This window comes from Staurois parvus, unplaced genomic scaffold (assembly GCF_062004578.1).
Source record: "Staurois parvus isolate SC_StPar_1 unplaced genomic scaffold, SC_StPar_1.0 ptg000162l, whole genome shotgun sequence".
NCBI classification, from domain to species: domain Eukaryota; kingdom Metazoa; phylum Chordata; class Amphibia; order Anura; family Ranidae; genus Staurois; species Staurois parvus.
In genome coordinates this window covers 1024324-1045889 of record NW_028317958.1, presented here as the reverse complement: position 1 = coordinate 1045889, position 21566 = coordinate 1024324, and the positions used below count along the sequence as shown (strand labels likewise).

At 41.6% G+C, this 21566-nt stretch overlaps 1 long non-coding RNA gene across 1 annotated transcript; it reads right to left on the bottom strand.

Annotated features, from left to right (window-relative positions):
* Window positions 1-12898: 12898 nt before the first annotated feature.
* LOC149463022 (uncharacterized) lies at window positions 12899-21358 on the bottom strand. The gene is made up of 2 exons (XR_016312524.1): window positions 21186-21358; window positions 12899-15806 (listed from the first exon to the last, which is right to left on the bottom strand). It is a non-coding gene; the product is annotated as an uncharacterized LOC149463022 (long non-coding RNA).
* Window positions 21359-21566: the final 208 nt, after the last annotated feature.

The following is a 21566-nucleotide window of genomic DNA, read 5'->3' as shown; positions in this document are numbered from 1 at the left end:
CACATATATATATTTTTTATGTTCATTGAGTCGTTTATATATATCCATTTATATATTTCATTTAGTTTATTTTGATGCACATGTTCATTTGGGCATATCATGCACCTCATCTGTGCACATCCATGCGCACACATATCTTTAATACCATCTTTTTTTTCCTTTGGGATTATATTTTTTTTTGATGCGTTACTTTTGATATATATATTTTCTGCTGTTTTGATATATTCCTGTCTGAACATGTATGGTTTTTTGTGAATTTTTTTGTATTTTATCCCAAGCAGACATGCGTTTTTTGTATATATTGTTATTTAAATTTTGATAATTTACAAATATGGCTTCTTAGCCCATATCTTCTTGCGATATTTACTCGCTTTTATCTGTGTGTATGCTATTTCATTTTTCTTATTTTACTTTTCATTTATAATTTTTTGTATTCAATATTACTTTTCTCTTTTTATTCCACCTTGCTTTTCTTTTCTTCCTTCCTTGTTGTTCTCTGATATCACTTTTTTTGATACAATGGTTTTATATGTTTTGTTACAATGTATTAGTAGGCGTATCCTCAGGATTCAGGAGTGCTGATTAGGGCAGGTGTTCTTTATTAACTAACACCTATATAAGACAGCACTTTTGTGGTTTTCATTGTTATGATTAATCACGAGATCCTGTGAAATGCGTTAACAAGTCCTGTATTCATGTCCTGGTGTTTTGTGTGTCCTATGGATCAATAAATACACACTATATTCATCTATCCTCCTTCTTCCTGATTAATACTCTGCTTGCCCGGCCTTTCAGTTTAGGTGGACGGCCATGCCTTGTAGGTTTGCAGGTATGCCATATTCTTTCCATTTTCGGATGATGGATTGAACAGTGCTCCATGAGATGTTCAAAGCTTGGAATATTTTTTTATAACCTAACCCTGCTTTAATCTTCTCCACATCTTTATCCCTGACCTGCCTAGTGTTTGTTTACTAATGTTCTCAAACCTCTCATGGCTTCGCAGAATGGCTGTATTTCTACTCAGATTAAATTACACACATGTGGACTCTATTTACTAATTAGGTAACTTCTGAAGGCAATTGGTTCAACTAGATTTTAGTTAGGAGTCTCAGACGAAAGGGGCTGAATACAAATGCAAGCCACACTTTTCAGATATTTATTTATAAAAAATTTTGAAAACCATATATCATTTTCCTTCTACTTCACAATTATGTGCCAACTTTGTGTTGGTCTATCACATAAATTCCCAATAAAATAAATTTACGTTTTTGGTTGTAACATGACAAAATGTGGAAAAGTTCAAGGGGTTTGAATACTTTTTCAAAGCACTGTATGTCAATAGAATGATTAATAAAATGGTAAGCTATAAGGACCTGACGGTCATGAAGGGAATAATATCTTCCTAGGTGTTATCAAGGGGTATGTAGGTATATAGGGAGGGTGATTATTTATTAAAATAGAACAGAAACAAGCCACCTAAAATGACACAAAAAGCTGGTGTCATTGTCATATCTCCGACTCACTTATCCAAGTGTGGATCCATAAACCCAAGAAAATGCATACCAAACAATATGGTAGTGTGACAAGGGCACTCCTACCTGAAAAAAGAAGGTTACTAAATGATCCACGCGGAGTAATATGAATTCAAAAAATCCAGGCAATACTTTATTTGATCACATAGATCATAAGGAGGTTAAACATGAGCACGGTGAACATGTCAATCAAAATAAAATCATGTTAAAAAGCACTTGGCGTCTTCATTATAGGGTCATCTTAGCAAGTAGAGCACCATATAAGGCAATATAGAGTAATGGTGAGGTAGTTTCGCCTAGATTTCCATGGATTTCCAGCTTATATTGGCGTAAGCCATGTATTCAGCAGATATGTTCCCAATATATGTCAGGAGCCTCCTGGTATATGGAAGCTGGAATACAAAAATACACAATGTGTATAAGAAAATGTAGGAGCTGAATCGCATCCAAGCCTCACCAGGCCTCCCTCTACAGTAATTCGTGGACGCTTCTATTATCTTCTCAGTTATGAGACTGTCATACCGACTTCTCAAATGTAGGGACTTCCTGGGTAGCCACCCCAAATGTAACAAAGTCCACAGTACCAGATGATTCTGAGGATATATATGAAAAGATAAGTGTATATATCACAGGCATCAAGTAACCCCTGAAAATAAGAACCACAATATGAGTATATTACCATCAATAAAGATCAAGAAGACTCCCGTCGACTTGAAATAGGATCAGGTCCTTGATGCTTGTTAAGAGATGTATAAGGGGGTGGGAAGCCAGGTAGTCACAATACGTAAATTCCAGACACATATAGTGTATATATAGCAGGCCGTATGTACCTGAGTCTATATACCCAATGAAGGGTTTCCAAAAATTACTCAATCTGAGAGAATTGAAGCGGTTTCATTAGGATATGGCTATGTCACAGCATACAGTGCCAACAAATAGGATAGCGTGTATATATATATATATATATATATTATCCTCCAAAGAGGATTTCCAAAAAATTCCCCGAGTATGCAGGGTAAATTAGGCCCGTATAACATGCCTTCTTAACTCCATAAATGCTCTATAAATCTAAACAGCTGTAAGCTTAAATAACTTGCCACCGGTGGAAGGTATATTCCCCTGGGGGATTGCCGTTTGCGAGCTGCTGTAATAGTAGCCTTATGGTAGTTTTTCAGAGGGCCTCGTGCCTTCCTAGCAAGGAGCTGTGACACCGCCGTTCCTTCCCACCTCGTGGGCGCCGCACCCTGTGAAGACGCCGAGCGTAGTGACGTCAATACGTTGACGCGTTTCGTCCGCCAATCACCGCAGACTTCGTCAGAACTGGGAGGGGACTTCAGTCCTTTGCCTTATATGGTGCACTAATTGCATACCAAAGAATCTCCACCTCGCCATCTTGTGTTGAAAGAGTATCACTACATTTGAAATATCCAAAGTGAATTAAAACACATATATTAAATTTAAATTGACTGCTGGCAATAGCAAGGGGAGACCATATTACTGTAAATCAGATCATCTTTGAAGAGGATACTGGAAAGAACTTATTATTATAGTGATTGTTATTCAAAGAGGGAGACATCCAGACAGGGTTCACTTTCCTAATTTTAATATTGATCTAATTATTATAGGAGTTTAATGTATAGTGGGAATAAGTAGAATCACATAGTTAGATTCATACTTTCTCCAGATAAACCAATATTTCATTCCCATATATAGTGCCCCAGTATAGGTTATAACTCAAGGTATATTAAAGGTTCCAAGAAATTCAATTAAAAAAAACTCCAAAATTGAGTTCTGTGTTTAGACCATATGGGACAAGTGCACCCAGGGTATAAATCCAGAATTTTTCTTTTTGTAGGAGGACTTTATCAAAGTCCCCCCGACGAGCTGAAATATTCAGCAGGAAAATCCCATTCACTTTCAAACCTTCTGTTTTACCCCCGTGTACTTCTTTGAAGTGTTGTGCCAGTGGGTTCTCTTTCTCTCCCTTTCTTACATTCCTATTTTCATTTCTGATATCTCTCAGGTGTTCACCAATCCTAGTCCTGAGGTTCCTTTTTGTTTTTCCTATATACATCTTCTTGCATGGACATTCTATCATGTATATTATTCTACTACTGGAGCAATTAATAAAGCTTCGTATCTGGAATGCCTTAGATTTATCATTGTTGAAGAACTGATTAGACTTATGTACAAATGGACAAATTTGGCAGTGGCCACATGGGAACATACCACATAGGCCAGTCCTCCTAGTTAACCAATTTCTTTGTGGTGCCCTCTGAAACTCTGATTGTACTAATATATCATTTAAGTTCCGAGCCCTTTTCGCTACCATTTGGGGGCTCTCCCCTACAACTCTTGCTATCTGTGGATTTTGAGTTAGTAAGTACCAGTGAGAGTCCAGGACCTTCTTAACTTCCCCCCATTGTTGTCCAAATTTAGTTATGAATCTTACCGGTTGATTTGCCGAATTCACCCCTGCCTTTGATTTTGATTTATTTATAAGCTCCTCTCTTGTTCTACCAAGGGCTCTTCTTTTTGCTCTTCTTAGGGTTCTATGTGAATAACCTCTTTCTCTAAACCTCTTGTAGAGCTGAATGGATTCATTTCTATATTCAGCCTCTTCTGTACAGTTCCTTTTTATTCTCTGAAACTGACCAATGGGTATTCCCTGTTTTAAACTTTTTGGGTGATAGCTATTAGCATGTAAAAGTGTATTGGCCGCTGTTTCCTTTCTAAACGTTTTGGTGACTAATTTATTTCCGTAGATAGAAATTGATAGATCCAAAAATGTTATTACCTCTCTATCTACTGTGTAAGTAAGTTTGATATTCCTATCATTCTCGTTTAGGAATTCCATGAATTTTTTTAGCTCATCTATACCTCCATCCCAGACCATCAGGACATCATCAATGTATCGCAACCATTTTATTGCATGTTGCTTATAGGGAGTGGAGGGATATACCAACTCCTCTTCCCATAACCCTAGATGTAAACATGCAAATGCCGGGGCCCAGGGTGCTCCCATGGAGGTACCACATATTTGCTGATAGAAGGAACCCAGGAACTGAAAACAGTTATGGGTCAGCATAAACTCCAACAGGTCCGATATAAATTCATTTTGAGTCTCCATTTCAGGGAAGTATATCTCCAAAAAATGGGCCACAGCTCTCCGTCCCCAGACGTGTGGAATAGAGGTATATAATGATTCCACATCAATGCCCACCAGAAATGCACCCTTGAGTACTTTTACATTTAGAATCTTTTTCAATACATCTCCCGTATCCCTCACATAGGATCTGAGTTCCAAGACAAGATCCTTAATTAAATCGTCTACAAATTTACCTATTGGTTCCAACGGACCACCAATAGCCGATACTATAGGGCGTCCCGGTGGTTGAGTAGGGTTTTTATGTATTTTTGGAATTACATAAAAGGTGGGGATGTTATAGGCGTCAACTGTCAACATGTCACATTCCCGTTTAGTTAATAAGTTTGCTTCACGTGCCAGTTCCACTTTTTTATTTAGGGCAACCACGAGTTTGGGGAAAGGATTATTATGTAGTTTACGATATGTATCCGGGCTCTTCAACTGTCTAAGTACCTCCTTTTCATATTCCGCACTCTCTAGTAATACTACATTTCCCCCTTTGTCACTTTTTTTAATCACAATGTTTTTAGCATTCTTAAGTTCCCTCAGGGCTGTTCTTTCACCCCTAGTAAGGTTATCGGTGTTCCTCATTGTCCAGTCTATTTTTCCAAGATCATCATGTACTAGGTCTAGAAAAGTACTTAGCCATTTATTTTCCCTAATATTAGGCATTCTTTTAGATGGAGTTTTAAGTCTAGTGTCTTTTCCACTTATTTGAGACATCCACCTCCCCAGTCACACCACTTATAGGGGTCTCCTCAAGAAGACTAATAAGATCACTTAGTGCCTGTTGTTCCCTCTCTGAATTAAGGTCACAGGGATTTAGTTCTTCTTTAGATAGTTATGGAATTCTTAAAAGGATCTTTCTCAGGAAAAAATTTAGATCTTTATAGACCTCAAACAGGTCCATTTTATCCGTAGGAGAAAAGGTCAAACCTTTCCGTAGTAAATCATAATGTCTTTTTTTCAACACAAAGTTGGAAAGATTTATTACCTTAAGATCATTGGTTCCCTCCTCTGGGTTAGTCTTTACCTATTGTGGCTTTTGGTTCGATTTTGATTGGGTGGTTTTAGGGCAACTATGGTACTTCTCTCTTCCTTTGTCCCATTTATTTGTTTGCTTGTCTGTTTTAGTATCCCCTGATTCTCGCCAGCCGTTTTTTCCTCTAAAAAACTGACAGATCTCTTATTACTTTCATCGTCATCTTCGCTCATTGACGAATATCGTCTATTATTCCTAGAGAAATTTTTTTTGCGTTTTGATCGACTCCTTCCTCTACTATTTGTTAGATCAAATATCTCACCTTTCTCCCAATCCTCTAGATCTCTTCTAAATTTTTGTTGTTTTGTAACTTTCAGATTTTTTTGTATTTTTTCTATCTCTTTTCTAAGGAAGTCATTATGTTTATCAAACTCAGGATCATTCTTCAGGGGATCAAGTAATTTTGCACTTTCATTAATTTCATTAGAGAGTTCATTCAATTGAACCTTTTCTTCTTCCACAATTAGTCGCATGATCCCTATGCCATGCTTTATACAGACCTCTTTCCACCTTTCCAGAAATCTGGGGGTGTGAAGATGTTCAGCTGGAATTACTCTTTCCCTTAATCCCCTAGGAACAATTCCTCTCTCTATATACGATTCAAGGGATGTAATATCCCACTTTCTATTCAAATATTTGAATAGAAAGTGGGATATTACATCCCTTGAAAGAAGTACAAAGAAGTACACGGGGGTAAAACAGAAGGTTTGAAAGTGAAAGGGATTTTCCTGCTGAATATTTCAGCTCGTCGGGGGGACTTTGATAAAGTCCTCCTACAAAAAGAAAAATTCTGGATTTATACCCTGGGTGCACTTGTCCCATATGGTCTAAACACAGAACTCAATTTTGGAGTTTTTTTTAATTGAATTTCTTGGAACCTTTAATATACCTTGAGTTATAACCTGTACTGGGGCACTATATATGGGAATGAAATATTGGTTTATCTGGAGAAAGTATGAATCTAACTATGTGATTCTCCTTATTCCCACTATACATTAAACTCCTATAATAATTAGATCAATATTAAAATTAGGAAAGTGAACCCTGTCTGGATGTCTCCCTCTTTGAATAATAATCACTATAATAATAAGTTCTTTCCAGTATCCTCTTCAAAGATGATCTGATTTACAGTAATATGGTCTCCCCTTGCTATTGCCAGCAGTCAATTTAAATTTAATATATGTGTTTTAATTCACTTTGGATATTTCAAATGTAGTGATACTCTTTCAACACAAGATGGCGAGGTGGAGATTCTTTGGTATGCAATTAGTGCACCATATAAGGCAAAGGACTGAAGTCCCCTCCCAGTTCTGACGAAGTCTGCGGTGATTGGCGGACGAAACGCGTCAACGTATTGACGTCACTACGCTCGGCGTCTTCACAGGGTGCGGCGCCCACGAGGTGGGAAGGAACGGCGGTGTCACAGCTCCTTGCTAGGAAGGCACGAGGCCCTCTGAAAAACTACCATAAGGCTACTATTACAGCGGCTCGCAAACGGCAATCCCCCAGGGGAATATACCTTCCACCGGTGGCAAGTTATTTAAGCTTACAGCTGTTTAGATTTATAGAGCATTTATGGAGTTAAGAAGGCATGTTATACGGGCCTAATTTACCCTGCATACTCGGGGAATTTTTTGGAAATCCTCTTTGGAGGATAATATATATATATATATATATATATATATATACACGCTATCCTATTTGTTGGCACTGTATGCTGTGACATAGCCATATCCTAATGAAACCGCTTCAATTCTCTCAGATTGAGTAATTTTTGGAAACCCTTCATTGGGTATATAGACTCAGGTACATACGGCCTGCTATATATACACTATATGTGTCTGGAATTTACGTATTGTGACTACCTGGCTTCCCACCCCCTTATACATCTCTTAACAAGCATCAAGGACCTGATCCTATTTCAAGTCGACGGGAGTCTTCTTGATCTTTATTGATGGTAATATACTCATATTGTGGTTCTTATTTTCAGGGGTTACTTGATGCCTGTGATATATACACTTATCTTTTCATATATATCCTCAGAATCATCTGGTACTGTGGACTTTGTTACATTTGGGGTGGCTACCCAGGAAGTCCCTACATTTGAGAAGTCGGTATGACAGTCTCATAACTGAGAAGGTAATAGAAGCGTCCACGAATTACTGTAGAGGGAGGCCTGGTGAGGCTTGGATGCGATTCAGCTCCTACATTTTCTTATACACATTGTGTATTTTTGTATTCCAGCTTCCATATACCAGGAGGCTCCTGACATATATTGGGAACATATCTGCTGAATACATGGCTTACGCCAATATAAGCTGGAAATCCATGGAAATCTAGGCGAAACTACCTCACCATTACTCTATATTGCCTTATATGGTGCTCTACTTGCTAAGATGACCCTATAATGAAGACGCCAAGTGCTTTTTAACATGATTTTATTTTGATTGACATGTTCACCGTGCTCATGTTTAACCTCCTTATGATCTATGTGATCAAATAAAGTATTGCCTGGATTTTTTGAATTCATATTACTCCGCGTGGATCATTTAGTAACCTTCTTTTTTCAGGTAGGAGTGCCCTTGTCACACTACCATATTGTTTGATTATTTATTAATACACAGTATGTCTAATATATAATACGGAGAGTAATTCACTCATAACCAACGGCGGTTTTCTGCTCCTGTATAGGTTACCCCGATTGTAGGAGTGAGAGAGGTTCCTGAGTGTATTTAAGTATATGATTGGAGTGTATAGTGTACTACTAGGAATTATGTAATTACTTAGGCTTGGTCAGACTATCCCCGGGTAAAACTAATGATCTTTTCTTCTCTCACATAACATGCAGAGAAGCAGTCTGGGACAGTATGGTGCTGTAAGAGGGCTAAAAGAAAATGACACCTGTAATTCACATATATATACAGTCATGGCCGAAATTGTTGGCACCCTTGATATTTCTCCAGGAAATCATGTATTTCTCACGAAACGTATTGCATTAACACATGTTTTGCTATACACATGTTTATTCCCTTTGTGTGTATTGGGACAAAACAAAAAAAGGGAGGAAAGAAAGCAAATTCGACATAATGTCACACAAACCTCCAAAAATGGGCTGGACAAAAGTATTGGCACCCTTTCACAACTGCGGATAAATAAGAATGTTACAAGCATGTGATGCTCCTGTAAACTCACCTGGGGCAAGTAACAGGTGTGGGCAATATAGAAATCACACCTGAAAGCAGATAAAAAGGAGAGACGTTCACTTAACCTTTGCATTGTGTGTCTGTCTGTGCCACACTAAGCATGGACAACAGAAAGAGGAGACGAGAACTGTCTGAGGACCTGAGAACCAAAATTGTGGCAAAATATCAACAATCTCAAGGTTACAAGTCCATCTCCAGAGAACTAGATTTGCCTTTGTCCACAGTGCGCAACATTATCAAGAAGTTTGCAACCCATGGCACTGTAGCTAATCTCCCTGGTCGTGGACGGATGAGGAAAATTGATGAAAGATTGCAACGCAGAATAGTCCGGATGGTGGATAAGCAGCCCCAAACATGTTCCAAAGACATTCAAGCTGTCCTGCAGGCTCAGGGAGCATCAGTGTCAGCGCGAACTATCCGTCGACATTTAAATGAAATGAAACGCTATGGCAGGAGACCCAGGAGGACCCCACTGCTGACACAGAGACATAAAAAAGCAAGACTACAGTTTGCCAAAATGTACTTGAGTAAGCCAAAAGCCTTCTGGGAAAACGTCTTGTGGACAGATGAGACCAAGATAGAGCTTTTCGGTAAAGCACATCATTCTACTGTTTACCGAAAACGGAATGAGGCCTACAAAGAACAAAACACAGTACCTACGGTAAAATATGGTGGAGGTTCAATGATGTTTTGGGGTTGTTTTGCTGCCTCTGGCACTGGGTGCCTTGACTGTGTGCAAGGCATCATGAAATCTGAGGATTACCAAAGGATTTTGGGTCGCACTGTAGGGCCCAGTGTCAGAAAGCTGGGTTTGCGTCCAAGATCCTGGGTCTTCCAGCAGGACAATGACCCCAAACATACGTCAAAAAGCACTCAGAAATGGATGGCAAAGAAGCGCTGGAGAGTTCTGAAGTGGCCAGCAATGAGCCCAGATCTAAATCCCATTGAACACCTGTGGAGAGATCTTAAAATTGCTGTTGGGAAAAGGTGTCCTTCCAATAAGAGAGACCTGGAGCTGTTTGCAAAGGAAGAGTGGTCCAAAATTCCGGGTGAGAGGTGTCAGAAGCTTATTGATGGTTATAGGAAGCGACTGATTTCAGTTATGTTTTCCAAAGGGTGTGCAACCAAATATTAAGTTAAGGGTGCCAATACTTTTGTCCAGCCCATTTTTGGGGTTTTGTGTGACATTATGTCATATTTGCTTTTCTGCCTCTGTTTTATATTTGTTCCAATACATACAAAGGGAATAAACATGTGTATAGCAAAACATGTGTTAATGCAATACCTTTTTTGTGTGAAATACTTGATTTTCAGGAAAAATATCAAGGGTGCCAACAATTTCGGCCATGACTGTATATCAGCGCACCGTGCCGCCCAATCATATCTCCCTGATGAAGTCACGTGACCCTGTGGCGTACCGAATAGGGGGGGGCTGGATGACGCTCCCAACTCAAGACAGTGTGGTAATTTTACACTGCTTAAAGCTGAATATACTGATCGATGTTAATGCTAGACATTCATTCTGTGGAATAGTGTTGTGTGCTGAAGAACCGGTTAAATATAGGTGCATAACTGAATGTTTAAAAAGGCTAAGCACTAGGTTTGGTGGTCTCTATGTAAGGCAGCGGAGGAATGCTGAGTGGAGGTAGAACAATATGAGTTCATAAAGCAATAAGAGAAGTGGACTGATCTATTTTATATGGGAATACTACAATGAGTCCTACATGAGAGACGCATGTGCTATTGATTTAGTAGAGGACTGAATCGTCCAGTGCTTATCTGTTCCTGTCCTAATTTATGATGTTAGCTTTGGAATGTGCGCACACTGACACACAAGTTCAGTCTATGAACACTTCTAGTTTATTATAATGAGAAAGTGAGCTTATATATGCAAAATTATGCGAAAGTCATGTGACAACAGCATAAGCATTATATTAGTCTTTGATTGGTCATTTCCACACAAAAACAATCTGTCATGGTATAGGTGTGATCTTCTTCCAAGTCTTATCTTATAGGAAAACATTCTTTTGTCTTCCAAATCACACGGTGGGAGGGGGTCTGTGTGTGTGAGCAGACATTTCTTAAGCAAGGATTTCTTATAGTACCACAAAGCCCAGCAGGCAGAAAATATTCACACAACATATGTATTAAAGTATAAAAGTAAATATTTATAAAACTTATAGAAATAGCGTATATATTTATATTCAATAGGAAACGAAATAGGCATTTTACCAAATCCATCACACTATGACCTTACTTAACAGTTCCCGTGAAGTGTATTGGCATCAAAGTGGATGGTGCACATACAGCACTGACACTGGACAGAGCACTTATTTAGTATAATTTCATCATCTTTTCTGTATTAGTGATCGTTTCTTAAAATTTTTGGACCCATATTGGTGATCCTCGGTGTGCTGGTGACATTCTCCCTTGCTGATTCTGTTCCGTTCCAGCCGACGGTCGCTGCAGCACCCACTTATACACACCGCCATTTTTAACGCAGGAATGTGTGCATTTGGATTGTACACTTGCGGGGGGAAATACTCACGCAGGATGCATGTGTGACAGACACAACCAGAACAGGGGTTTTTGGAGAGAACAACAGGCTAACCTCTTGCCTATTAACTTTGGGCCATGGCATCTGAAGGAAGCTTTGTTCTTTGGGAGGTGTGTGTCTGGGGGACCTTTTGGACTAGTTTTTTTTTGTGTTTAAGGGAGACATGGACTTGAATCCAGACACTGCGAACTAGAGGATCAGGATGCAAATTTGGGTTCTCTGTGTCCACACCAGCAATGACTGCTTTAAGCCCCTCCCTTCTAGACTCAGCAACTCTAAGCAGATGTTGATTTATTAAGTTCAACAAGAACCTGCTCCTGCGGTCTCTTGCTGTAATGTTTAATAAGGTGTGATGTGTTTACTGTTGTGCCTCTCTTACATTGGTAATCGAGTCACCTATTGTTTCTGTTGGCTAGTCCTCCTGGAGGTTCCTACATGATGGGATTAGCGCAGACAGCGGCGACTGACAGTCAATTCTCTCTGCTCAGAGCGTCAGGGAGAACTGTGCGATCACCGGTGTCTGATCACTCAGTTCTCACCCTTAGAGCCAGCAGTGGACAGATGCAGCAGCCACCTAGGCAGGTATAATTTAAAAAAAAAAAAATATATTCCCATACATCTCTTAAATTAATAAACATGGTATACTTACCTGCTCTGTGCAAGTTTTGCACACAGTAGCCCTGATCCTCCTCGGGTCCCCTGGTGGCACCTCCTCTTCATTCAGTGCACCCATAGGAAGCCACTTCCTATGGGGGTACTCATGTGGACTACTTATCAGGAACTGCTGCCTACGTTCATAGACAGACAGTAAGGCATGGCCCTGCCCCCCACCAGAGTTTGAGGAACAGCAGCAGGAGCTAATAGCTCCCACTGCTATCTGTCCAGTGAAGAGGGACAGAGCCAGTAAACCCACTGCTCTCCTGCACAGCACTGAATCGCAATGGGGATCAGTTAAATATATGGGGGAGGGAGCACACAATGCATTAAATTAGAAAAACCTTAAGGATTTACAACCACCATAATCTTTATAACTCAATGTATAGAGTTGGGGTAGAAGGACTTTATGCCTGGTCAAGCTGGAGTCTCTACAAAGCTTCAAGGACTGATGTACCTTCTTTGATATTGGTAGATCGATTTAGGACCTTTTACAGTCTTTTTCCTTAAATGATGGAGGCAGCAACCATTCTCAGGATAAAGGAAGGAGAGTCAACCTTTGAGGCAGATGGAATATGTCTCAAACCTATGGTATATACATATGAAAAGCTTGAGAGAGGATCTGGACAAGTTGCTATATTTCTATTATCAAAGTATATACTTCAATAGCCACATCCAAATAAAGAAAGAACAAAAAAGGGGTTGAGGATGGACACTCACCCAAACAAAATCCACCAGACTATTGGCTTAACACCAGAGAAATAAGCATATAAAATCAATAGTTTATTACAAAATAGATACAAACACATATACAAAAAAGTGACATGAAAGAAAAGAAATACCCCAAATTAAAAAGAATGACCCAAGGGCACTAGGGCCCCAGGTTATATAACTCTCAATAGACTAGAAATACACTCATCAGCCACTTTATTAGAGTACAACTCACAGCTGGGTGATGGTAACCTTGATAAGAAATGGAGTAGCCAAAAAGTTTATACACTGCGCCAAAAAAGTTAAAGGAACATTTTGAAAACACATCAGATCTCAATGGGGAAAACTCTCATGCTGGATATCTATACTGATATGGAGTGGGTAATATGTTAGGAACTTAAGGATGCCCCATTTGATGGAAATGAAATTTATCAACCTACAGAGGACTGAATTCAAAGATACCCCAAAAATCAAAAGGAAAAAAAAAAAACGATGCAGCAGACTAGTCCACTTTGCTGAACTTTCATTCAGCAACTCAAAATAGTACTCAGTAGTTTGTATGGCCCCCATGTGCTTGTATGCATGCCTGACAACATTGGGGCATGCTCCTAATGAGACGATGGATGGTGTCCTGGGGTATTTCATCCAAGACCTGGACCAGGGCATCAGTAAGCTATTGGACAGTCTGAAGTGCAACTTGGTGGCTTTGGATAGACCTGCACATGATATCCCAGAGATGTTCCATTGGATTTAGGTCAGGCGAGCGTGGGGGGCCATTCAATGTTATTAGTTCCTTCTTCCTACAAGAACTGAATGCATACGCTCACCACATAAAGCCAGGCATTAGCATTCACCAGGAGGAACCCAGGACCCACTGCACCAGCCTAAGGTCTGACAATGGATCCCAAGGATTTCATCTTAATAGTGAATGATAAGTCAGGTGCCATTGTCTAGCCTGTTGAGGTCTGTGCGTCTTTCCATGGATATGCCACCCCCAGACCATCACTGACCCACCAAAACGGTCATGCTGAACGATGTTACAGGAAGCATAACATTCTCCAGACCCTTGCACATCTGTCACATGTGCTTCAGGGTGAATCCACTGTCATCTGTGACAAGCACAGGGTGCCAGTAGTGGACCTGACAATTCTGGTATTAAATGGCAAATGCCAATCAAGCTCTATGGTGCTGGGAGGGTGCACAGGGCCCACTAGAGGACATCCTAGAGTAACTGCCTGTCTCCTGGAATCTCCTCCAAGCTCTTGAGACTGCTGGGAGACACAGCAAACCTTCTGGCAATGGCAAGTATTGATGTGCCATCCTGGAGGAGTTGGATTGCCTGTGCAACCTCTGTAAGGTCCAGGTATTATACTACCAGTAGAGACACTGAAAACTGTCAGTGGCCTCCACCTGTAAAATCATTCCTGTTTTGGGGATTGTCGCACTCTTGCTCATCTAGTGCACCTGTTGTTAATTTCATTAACTCCAAAGCAGCTGAAATTGATTAACAACCCCCTCTGCTATTTCACTGACCACATCAATATCGCAGGAGTTTAATGGACATGATGCTATGCTCTTGAATTAAAAAAAAAAAAGTGTTCCATTTATTTTTTTGAGCAGTGTACGTGATGTATAATGTAGAAGGGCCAACTTTCAGCCGCTCTCATGACCACCAGGAGCAATGTGTTGTAAGAGCAGACAAACTATGTTAAAGAGTGCTATGGAAATGGCCACAAGAAGGTGCTGACTCAGACTGTTCAGCCGTGTTCATGGTATTTCCAGCATCTTATCTACTAGGCTAGTTTTAAAAACGTCAATTGAATATACATGGATATTAAACTTTTATCCATTACCTTGGATTACAGGTGTTCCTGCTGAAAATACCATGAACGTGTCTGGACACTCAGTCAGCACCTTCTTATGGCCATTCTCATAGCGCGCTTTGACATAGTCTGGCCATTTTATCAGGTACACTTTGCTAGTACCGGGTTTGACCCCCCCCCCAACCACCACCTTTTGCCTTCAGAACGTTCAACAAGGTATTGGAAACATTCCTCAGATTTTGGTCCATATTGACATGATAGCATCATGCAGTTGTTGCAGATTTGTCAGCTACACATCCATGAACTATTGCTACAAGGCAAAATTAATCCATGCTTTCATGTTTATGCCAAATTCTGACCCTACCATCTGAACGTCGCAGCTGAAATGGAGACTCAGACCAGGCAACGTTTTTTCCAATTTTCTATTGTCCAGTTTTGGTAAGCCTATGCAAATTGTAGCCTCCTACTTCCTGATCTTAGCTCACGAGTGGCACCTGCCGTGGTCTTCTGCATCTGTAGCCCATCCTCTTCAAGGTTCGACGCGTTGTGCGTTCAGAGATAGTATTCTGCATAACTTGGTTGTAACGAGTGGTTATTTGAGTTACTGTTGCCTTTCTATCATCTTGAATCAGTCTGTCCATTCTCCTCTCCCCTCTGCCATCAACAAGACATTTTCGTCCACACAACTGCCGCTCACTGGATATTTTCTCTTTTTGGGACCATTCTCTGTAAACCCTAGAGATGGTTGTGCGTGAAAATCCCAGTAGATCAGCAGTTTTTGAAATACTCAGACCAGCCTGTCTGGCACCAACAACCATACCACGTTCAAAGTCACTTAAATCCCCTTTCTTTCCCATTCTGATGCTTGGTTTGAACTTCAGCAAGTCGTCTTCACCATGTCTAAATGGATTAAATTGCTGCCATGAGATTGGCTGATTAGTAATTTGTGTTACCAAGTAGTTGAACAGGCGTACCTAATAAAGTGGCAGATGAGGGTATAAGTACTTGTTGGATTTAATATCCACAATTGGTACAATGGAGGTAGAGTAGTTGTGCTGTTCCAATCACATGGATAAGGTCAACACATTTCGCTGAATGAAGGCTTCTTCAGGACTCAATATATCGAGAGGGCATCACTGCATATAAAAAGAATATATGTGATAATAACATAGCATTAACCATCTTAGACACATGTAGTAAATAGTATAACAATTTATGCAAAAAGAGTATACACTCACACAGACAAGGTAAACTGCAAGAGATACAGAAAAACAGTCCTGGGGGGCAGAGACAGGAATGATATGACCATGCCAAACTCACCAGAGGAGTGGGATCAGGATCAGATGAGTGGTAAACTTAGGGAACTTACAGAAATGTAGCAATAATAAACGGCTATAACCAAACATATAGCCCTTATCCCTATAAATAGATCTGTTATCCCGTAAAGCTAAACAAAAACCAAGAGTCAGACCACAAGTACTCCTAAATGATATAAAAAGACAAAAGTGATTAACAAGCAAGGAGAAACACTGCCACTGATCCCAGCAATACATACAATAAAAAGCAGTCGAGATATAGGTCTCTAATCTATGGAATATACATATATAAAAGCTAGAGAGGTTGCTGTAGAACGAACACACACACAATGGATTCAGGTGTTCCAATCACCTCCATGGCCACAGGTGTATAAAATCAAGCACCTAGGCATGCAGGCTGCTTCTACAAACATTTGTGAAAGAATGGGTCGCTCTCAGGAGCTCAGTGAATTCAAGCGTGGTACCGTGATAGGTTGCCACCTGTGCAATAAGTCCATCCCTGAAAATTTCCTTGATACTAAGTATTTCACAGTCAACTATTAGTGGTATTATAAGTGGAATCAACTGGGAACAGTAGCAACTCAGCCACAGAAGCTGTCCAGAGCCTTTTTTCATTATGAAAAATGCATGCAAAAAGTGTTTTCCTGGTACTCAAATGGACCCAGTACACCATACTTTGAGGTTTTGCATGAAAAAAGACATGCTGGACACTGCTGCAATAATTTCTGCACAGAAATGAGCTAGAACACATCCAAACACCAAAAAAAAAAAAAAAAAAAAAAAAAAAAAAACCGACATCTAATCTCAACAAATACTGCGCTCTCGGCTATTTCACTCAAAATGTCTGAAATCGTTGATTTTTTTTTTTTACTGTTTTTCAGTGCTTTCTGGGCATTTTGGAAGGTCTCCTGATGTTATCTTAAAAAAAACACTTCTAAACGCAAACACTCATAAATGCGGTATGCAAGCGCAACTAAACAGACTTTTTTAACCTACGTTTTCCAGCAGTCAGTTTCAATTGTTCAGAAGTGTCCCGTGTACATGGGGCCTTACATCACCAAGAGCAATGCAAAGCGTCAGATGCAGTGGTGTAAAACATGCCGCCACTGAAATCTAGAGCAGTGGAGACGTGTTCTCTGGAGTGACCAATCACGCTTCTGTGTCTGGCAATCCAATGGACGTGTCTGGGTTTGACGGTTGCTAGGCGAACGGTACTTTACCTGACTGCATTGTGCCAAGTGTAAAGTTTGGTGGAGGGGGGATTATGGTGTGGGGCTGTTTTTCAGGGGTTGGGCTTGGCCCCCTAGTTCCAGTGAAGGGATCTCTTAAGGCGTCAGCATACCAAGACATTTTGAATACTTTGATGCTCCCAGCTTTGTGGGAACAGTTTGGAGATGGCCCCTTCCTGTTCCAACATGACTGCACACCAGTGCACAAAGGAAGGTCCATAATAACATGGATGAGCGAGTTTGGAGTGGAGGAACTTGACTGGCCTGCACAGAGTCCTGACCTCAACCCAATAGAACACCTTTGAGATGAATTAGAGTGGCGACTGCGAGCCAGGCCATCTCATCCAACATCAGTGCCATCAAGTTCCTCCACCTCAAACCAGCTCATCCATGTCTTTATGGACCTTGTTTTGTGCACTGGTACGCAATCATGTTGGAGCAGAAGGGGCCATCCCCAAACTGTTCCCACAAAAGTTGGGGAGCATGAAATTGTCCAAATTGTCTTGGTATGCTGACGCCTTAAGAGTTACTTTCACTGGAACTAAGGGGCCAAACCCAACCTCTGAAAAACAATCTCACACCATAATCCCCCCTCCACCAGACTTTACACTTTGCACAATGCAGTCAGGTGGGTACCGTTCTGGCAACGGCCAAACTCAGACACATCCATTGATTGCCAGAGAAGCGTAATTCATCACTCCAGAGAACGTCTCCACTGCTCTAGAGTCCAGTGGCGGCGTGCTTTAAACCACTGCATCCGACACTTTGCATTGTGCTTGGTGATGAAAGACTTGGATGCAGCTGCTCGGCCATTCCAAGAAGCTCTCTACGCACTACTGTTCTAATCTGAAGGCCAGAAGACGTTTGGAAGTCTTAAGCTATTGACTCTACAAACAGCGTCTTCTGCGCACTATCGTTTCAGCATGCTGCGCTGACCCCGCTCTGTCATTTTACGTGGCCTACCACTTCCTGGCTGTTTGTTGTTCCCAGTTGCTTCCACTTCGTTATAATACCAATAACAGTTGACTGTAGAATATTTAGTAGCAAGGAAATTTTACGGATGACTTGTACAGATGACAACCTATCACGGTACCATGTTTGAATTCACTGAGCTCCTGAGTGACCTATTCTTTCACAAATGTTTGTAGAAGCAGTCTGCATGCCTAGGTACTTGATTTTATACACCTGTGGCCATGGAGGCGATTGAAACACCTGAATCCATCGATTTGGAGGGGTGTCCCAATACTTTTGGCAATATAGTTAATATGTATATACATTCACACACAAACATACATATACACACACTAACTCTCACAGTGCACAATTAGGCAAGTATTTTTACCAAATAATCCTTTTATGCAAATTGTCTAACTCCAAGCTGTATAAACTTGAATACTTATTGGATTAAAGCATATCAGGTGATGTATATTTGTGTAATAAGGGAGGGTGTGGCCTAAGGAGATGAACACCCTATATCAAGGTGTGCATAATTATTTGGCAGCTTCTTTTCCTCAGGCAAAAATAAAGTAAATTATTGTAAAAAGTCTCAGAGGGACGTAGCACTCTTGAAATCGCCGAGATATTGGGGCGTGATCACAGAAGCAAATGTTTTGTTGCAAATTGTCAACAGGGTCGCAAGAAACGAGTTGAGAAAAGACGCAAATTAACTGCCAAAGATTTGAGAAGAACCAAATGGGAAGCTACCAGGAACCCATTATCCTCTAGTGCTGTCATTTTCCAGAACTGCAACCTACCTGGAGTAACCAGAAGTACAAGGTGTTCAGTGCTCAGAGACGTGGCCAAGGTAAGGAAGGCTGAAACCCGACCACCAATGAACAAGACACATAAGTTGACACGTCAAGACTTGGCCAAGAAATATCTGAAGATAGATTTTTCAAAGGTTTCATGGACTGATGAGAGTGACTCGACGGACCAGAGGGATGGGCTCGTGGCTGGATCAGTAATGGGCACAGAGCTCCACTTTGAACCAGACACCATCAAGGTGGAGGTGGGTACTAGTATTATTAGAGATGAGCTAGTGTGACCTTTTCAGGTTGAAGATGGACTCAAAAATCAACTCCCAAACCTACTGCCAGCTTTTAAAGGACACTTTCTTCAAGCAGTGGTACAGGAAAAAGTCTGCATCTTTCAAGAAGACCATGATATTTATACAGGACAAAGCTCCATAGCATGCCTTGAAGTATTCTTCTTGTCAAGACTTCCAGCTCGTTGTGCAGCTTCTCAATGTCGGGTCGTCTTCTCGTTCAGAAGTCCAGCTCGTTGTGCAGCTTCTCAATGTCGGGTCGTCTTCTCATTCAGAAGTCCAGCTTGTTCTGCAGCTTCTCAATGTCGGGCCGTTTTCTCGTCAAGACGTCCAGCTCATTCTGCAGCTTCTGAATGTCGGGCTGTCTTCTCGTTCAGACGTCCAGCTCGTTGTGCAGCTTCTCAGTGTCGGGCTGTCTTCTCGTTCAGACGTCCAGCTCGTTGTGCAGCTTCTCAGTGTCGGGCTGTCTTCTCGTTCAGACGTCCAGCTCGTTGTGCAGCTTCTCAGTGTCGGGCTGTCTTCTCGTTCAGACGTCCAGCTCGTTGTGCAGCTTCTCAGTGTCGGGCTGTCTTCTCGTTCAGACGTCCAGCAGCTTCTCAATGTCGGGCCGTCTTCTCGTAAGACGTCCAGCTCATTCTGCAGTTTCTCAATTATGTCTTGCAGTGTTGCATTTTCCATCTGCGTCCTCTTCAGTTCAGATCTCAGGTTACTGACCTGTCCCTCTAGATTTTTGATCATTGCCAACATGTTCGCATTTTCCCTGGCAACTTCATCCTTTGTTGCAAGGTTCGTGATCTTTTAATATGGCATCAATCTGCCTGCCAAATACAGAGCTAAATTCGTCAAAGCTCGTGGTCTGTGCACTCCCCATGGCCACTGTGGCTAAATCTGCTAATGTTTGGTGTGAGAATGTCATTTCCCTTTGCTGGTTTGTTTTCTTGCCCTCTAACAAGTAACTCTAGAAAACGAAGCTCCAGTTGCTCCTCTCTCTGTGAGAACTGTCCTTAGACTGACAGCAGGCTTCACACAGCTTTCAAAACCCCCCTCTCACTGTGACCCCCTCTCACTGTGCACAGTAACAGAGTTTTGTTGCCATAACACTAGAATAAACAAATCCTGTCAATAGATGGTTTGAATATTTGAACCCCTGAACTGAAGGTTAGCCCATTTACGCTCTACAACGTTTTAACCCCTTCACAAACAAGCCATGTTATTCTATTTAGCTGTTACTTTAACCTGCAATGGCGCGGTCATGCACTGCTGCACCCAAATGAAATGTATCTTTTTTTTTTTTTCCAACAATAAGTTTTCTTTTTCTGGCATATAATCACTACTGGGCTTTTTATTACACTCTCTTTGAAAGGGGAGGTAGAACAGGGTTTAAAAGGTGAAAGAGGGGGGGGGGGGGGGAAGGCTGGACTTCCACTTTACCAGACTGGGATAAGTGTTTGGGATTTTTAGGTTTTTTTTTTGGGGGGGGGGCATAATATTTCTGTTTAACAAAGCCAGATCACAGAATATGTGTGTATATTATAATAAAAACTATCATGCTAGTTCTATATACACATACCGGGGGAGGGAGCGGATTCGTCTGATTTCTCCCTTCCTCAGGCTGACTAGGCAGTGATATCACCGGGAGGGGGGGGGCCTGCACTTTCACCAGTAACAGGAGGACCCCCACAACCAGACATCCACCCAGGTCACCCGACTTCCAGCAGACTGCAGTGATGGGCTCAGTCTCCCCTCCATCATACACACCGGCCTGTCACATGGGGGCAGTCCCTGCAGGCCGCAGTCTCCTTTCCCCCCCCCCTCACACACTTCAAGCGGTCCGGCTGTCTCACACCCCATCCCCGACCGGCCAGCAACACGAATGCAGCTCACTGCACGACGAGGGGTCCCCGAGAGCCCAGAACAGCCGCTCACCTTAGAATCCGCCATCTTGCCGCTACACCGGCCTGGAGCTCTGTGGTTTCCTAAGGCGGAAGAGGTGCGGAAATGAGAACAGAGCTCCACCTGGATGTAGGGGGCGGGGAATAGTCACGCCGGATGTAATGGGGCGGGGAATAGTCACGCTGGAAGTAAGGAGGCGGGGAATAGTCACACCAATATAATGGAGTGGGGAATAGTCACACCGGATGTAGGAGGGGCGAGGAATAGTCACACCGGATATAATGGAGCGGGGAATAGTCACACCGGATGTAGGAGGGGAGGGGAGAAGTCACACCGGATGTAGGAGGGGCGAGGAAGTCTCGCAGGGAGAGAAGGCTGCAAACTGGAGCTCCGGTTTCGACAGGAAACGTGTGA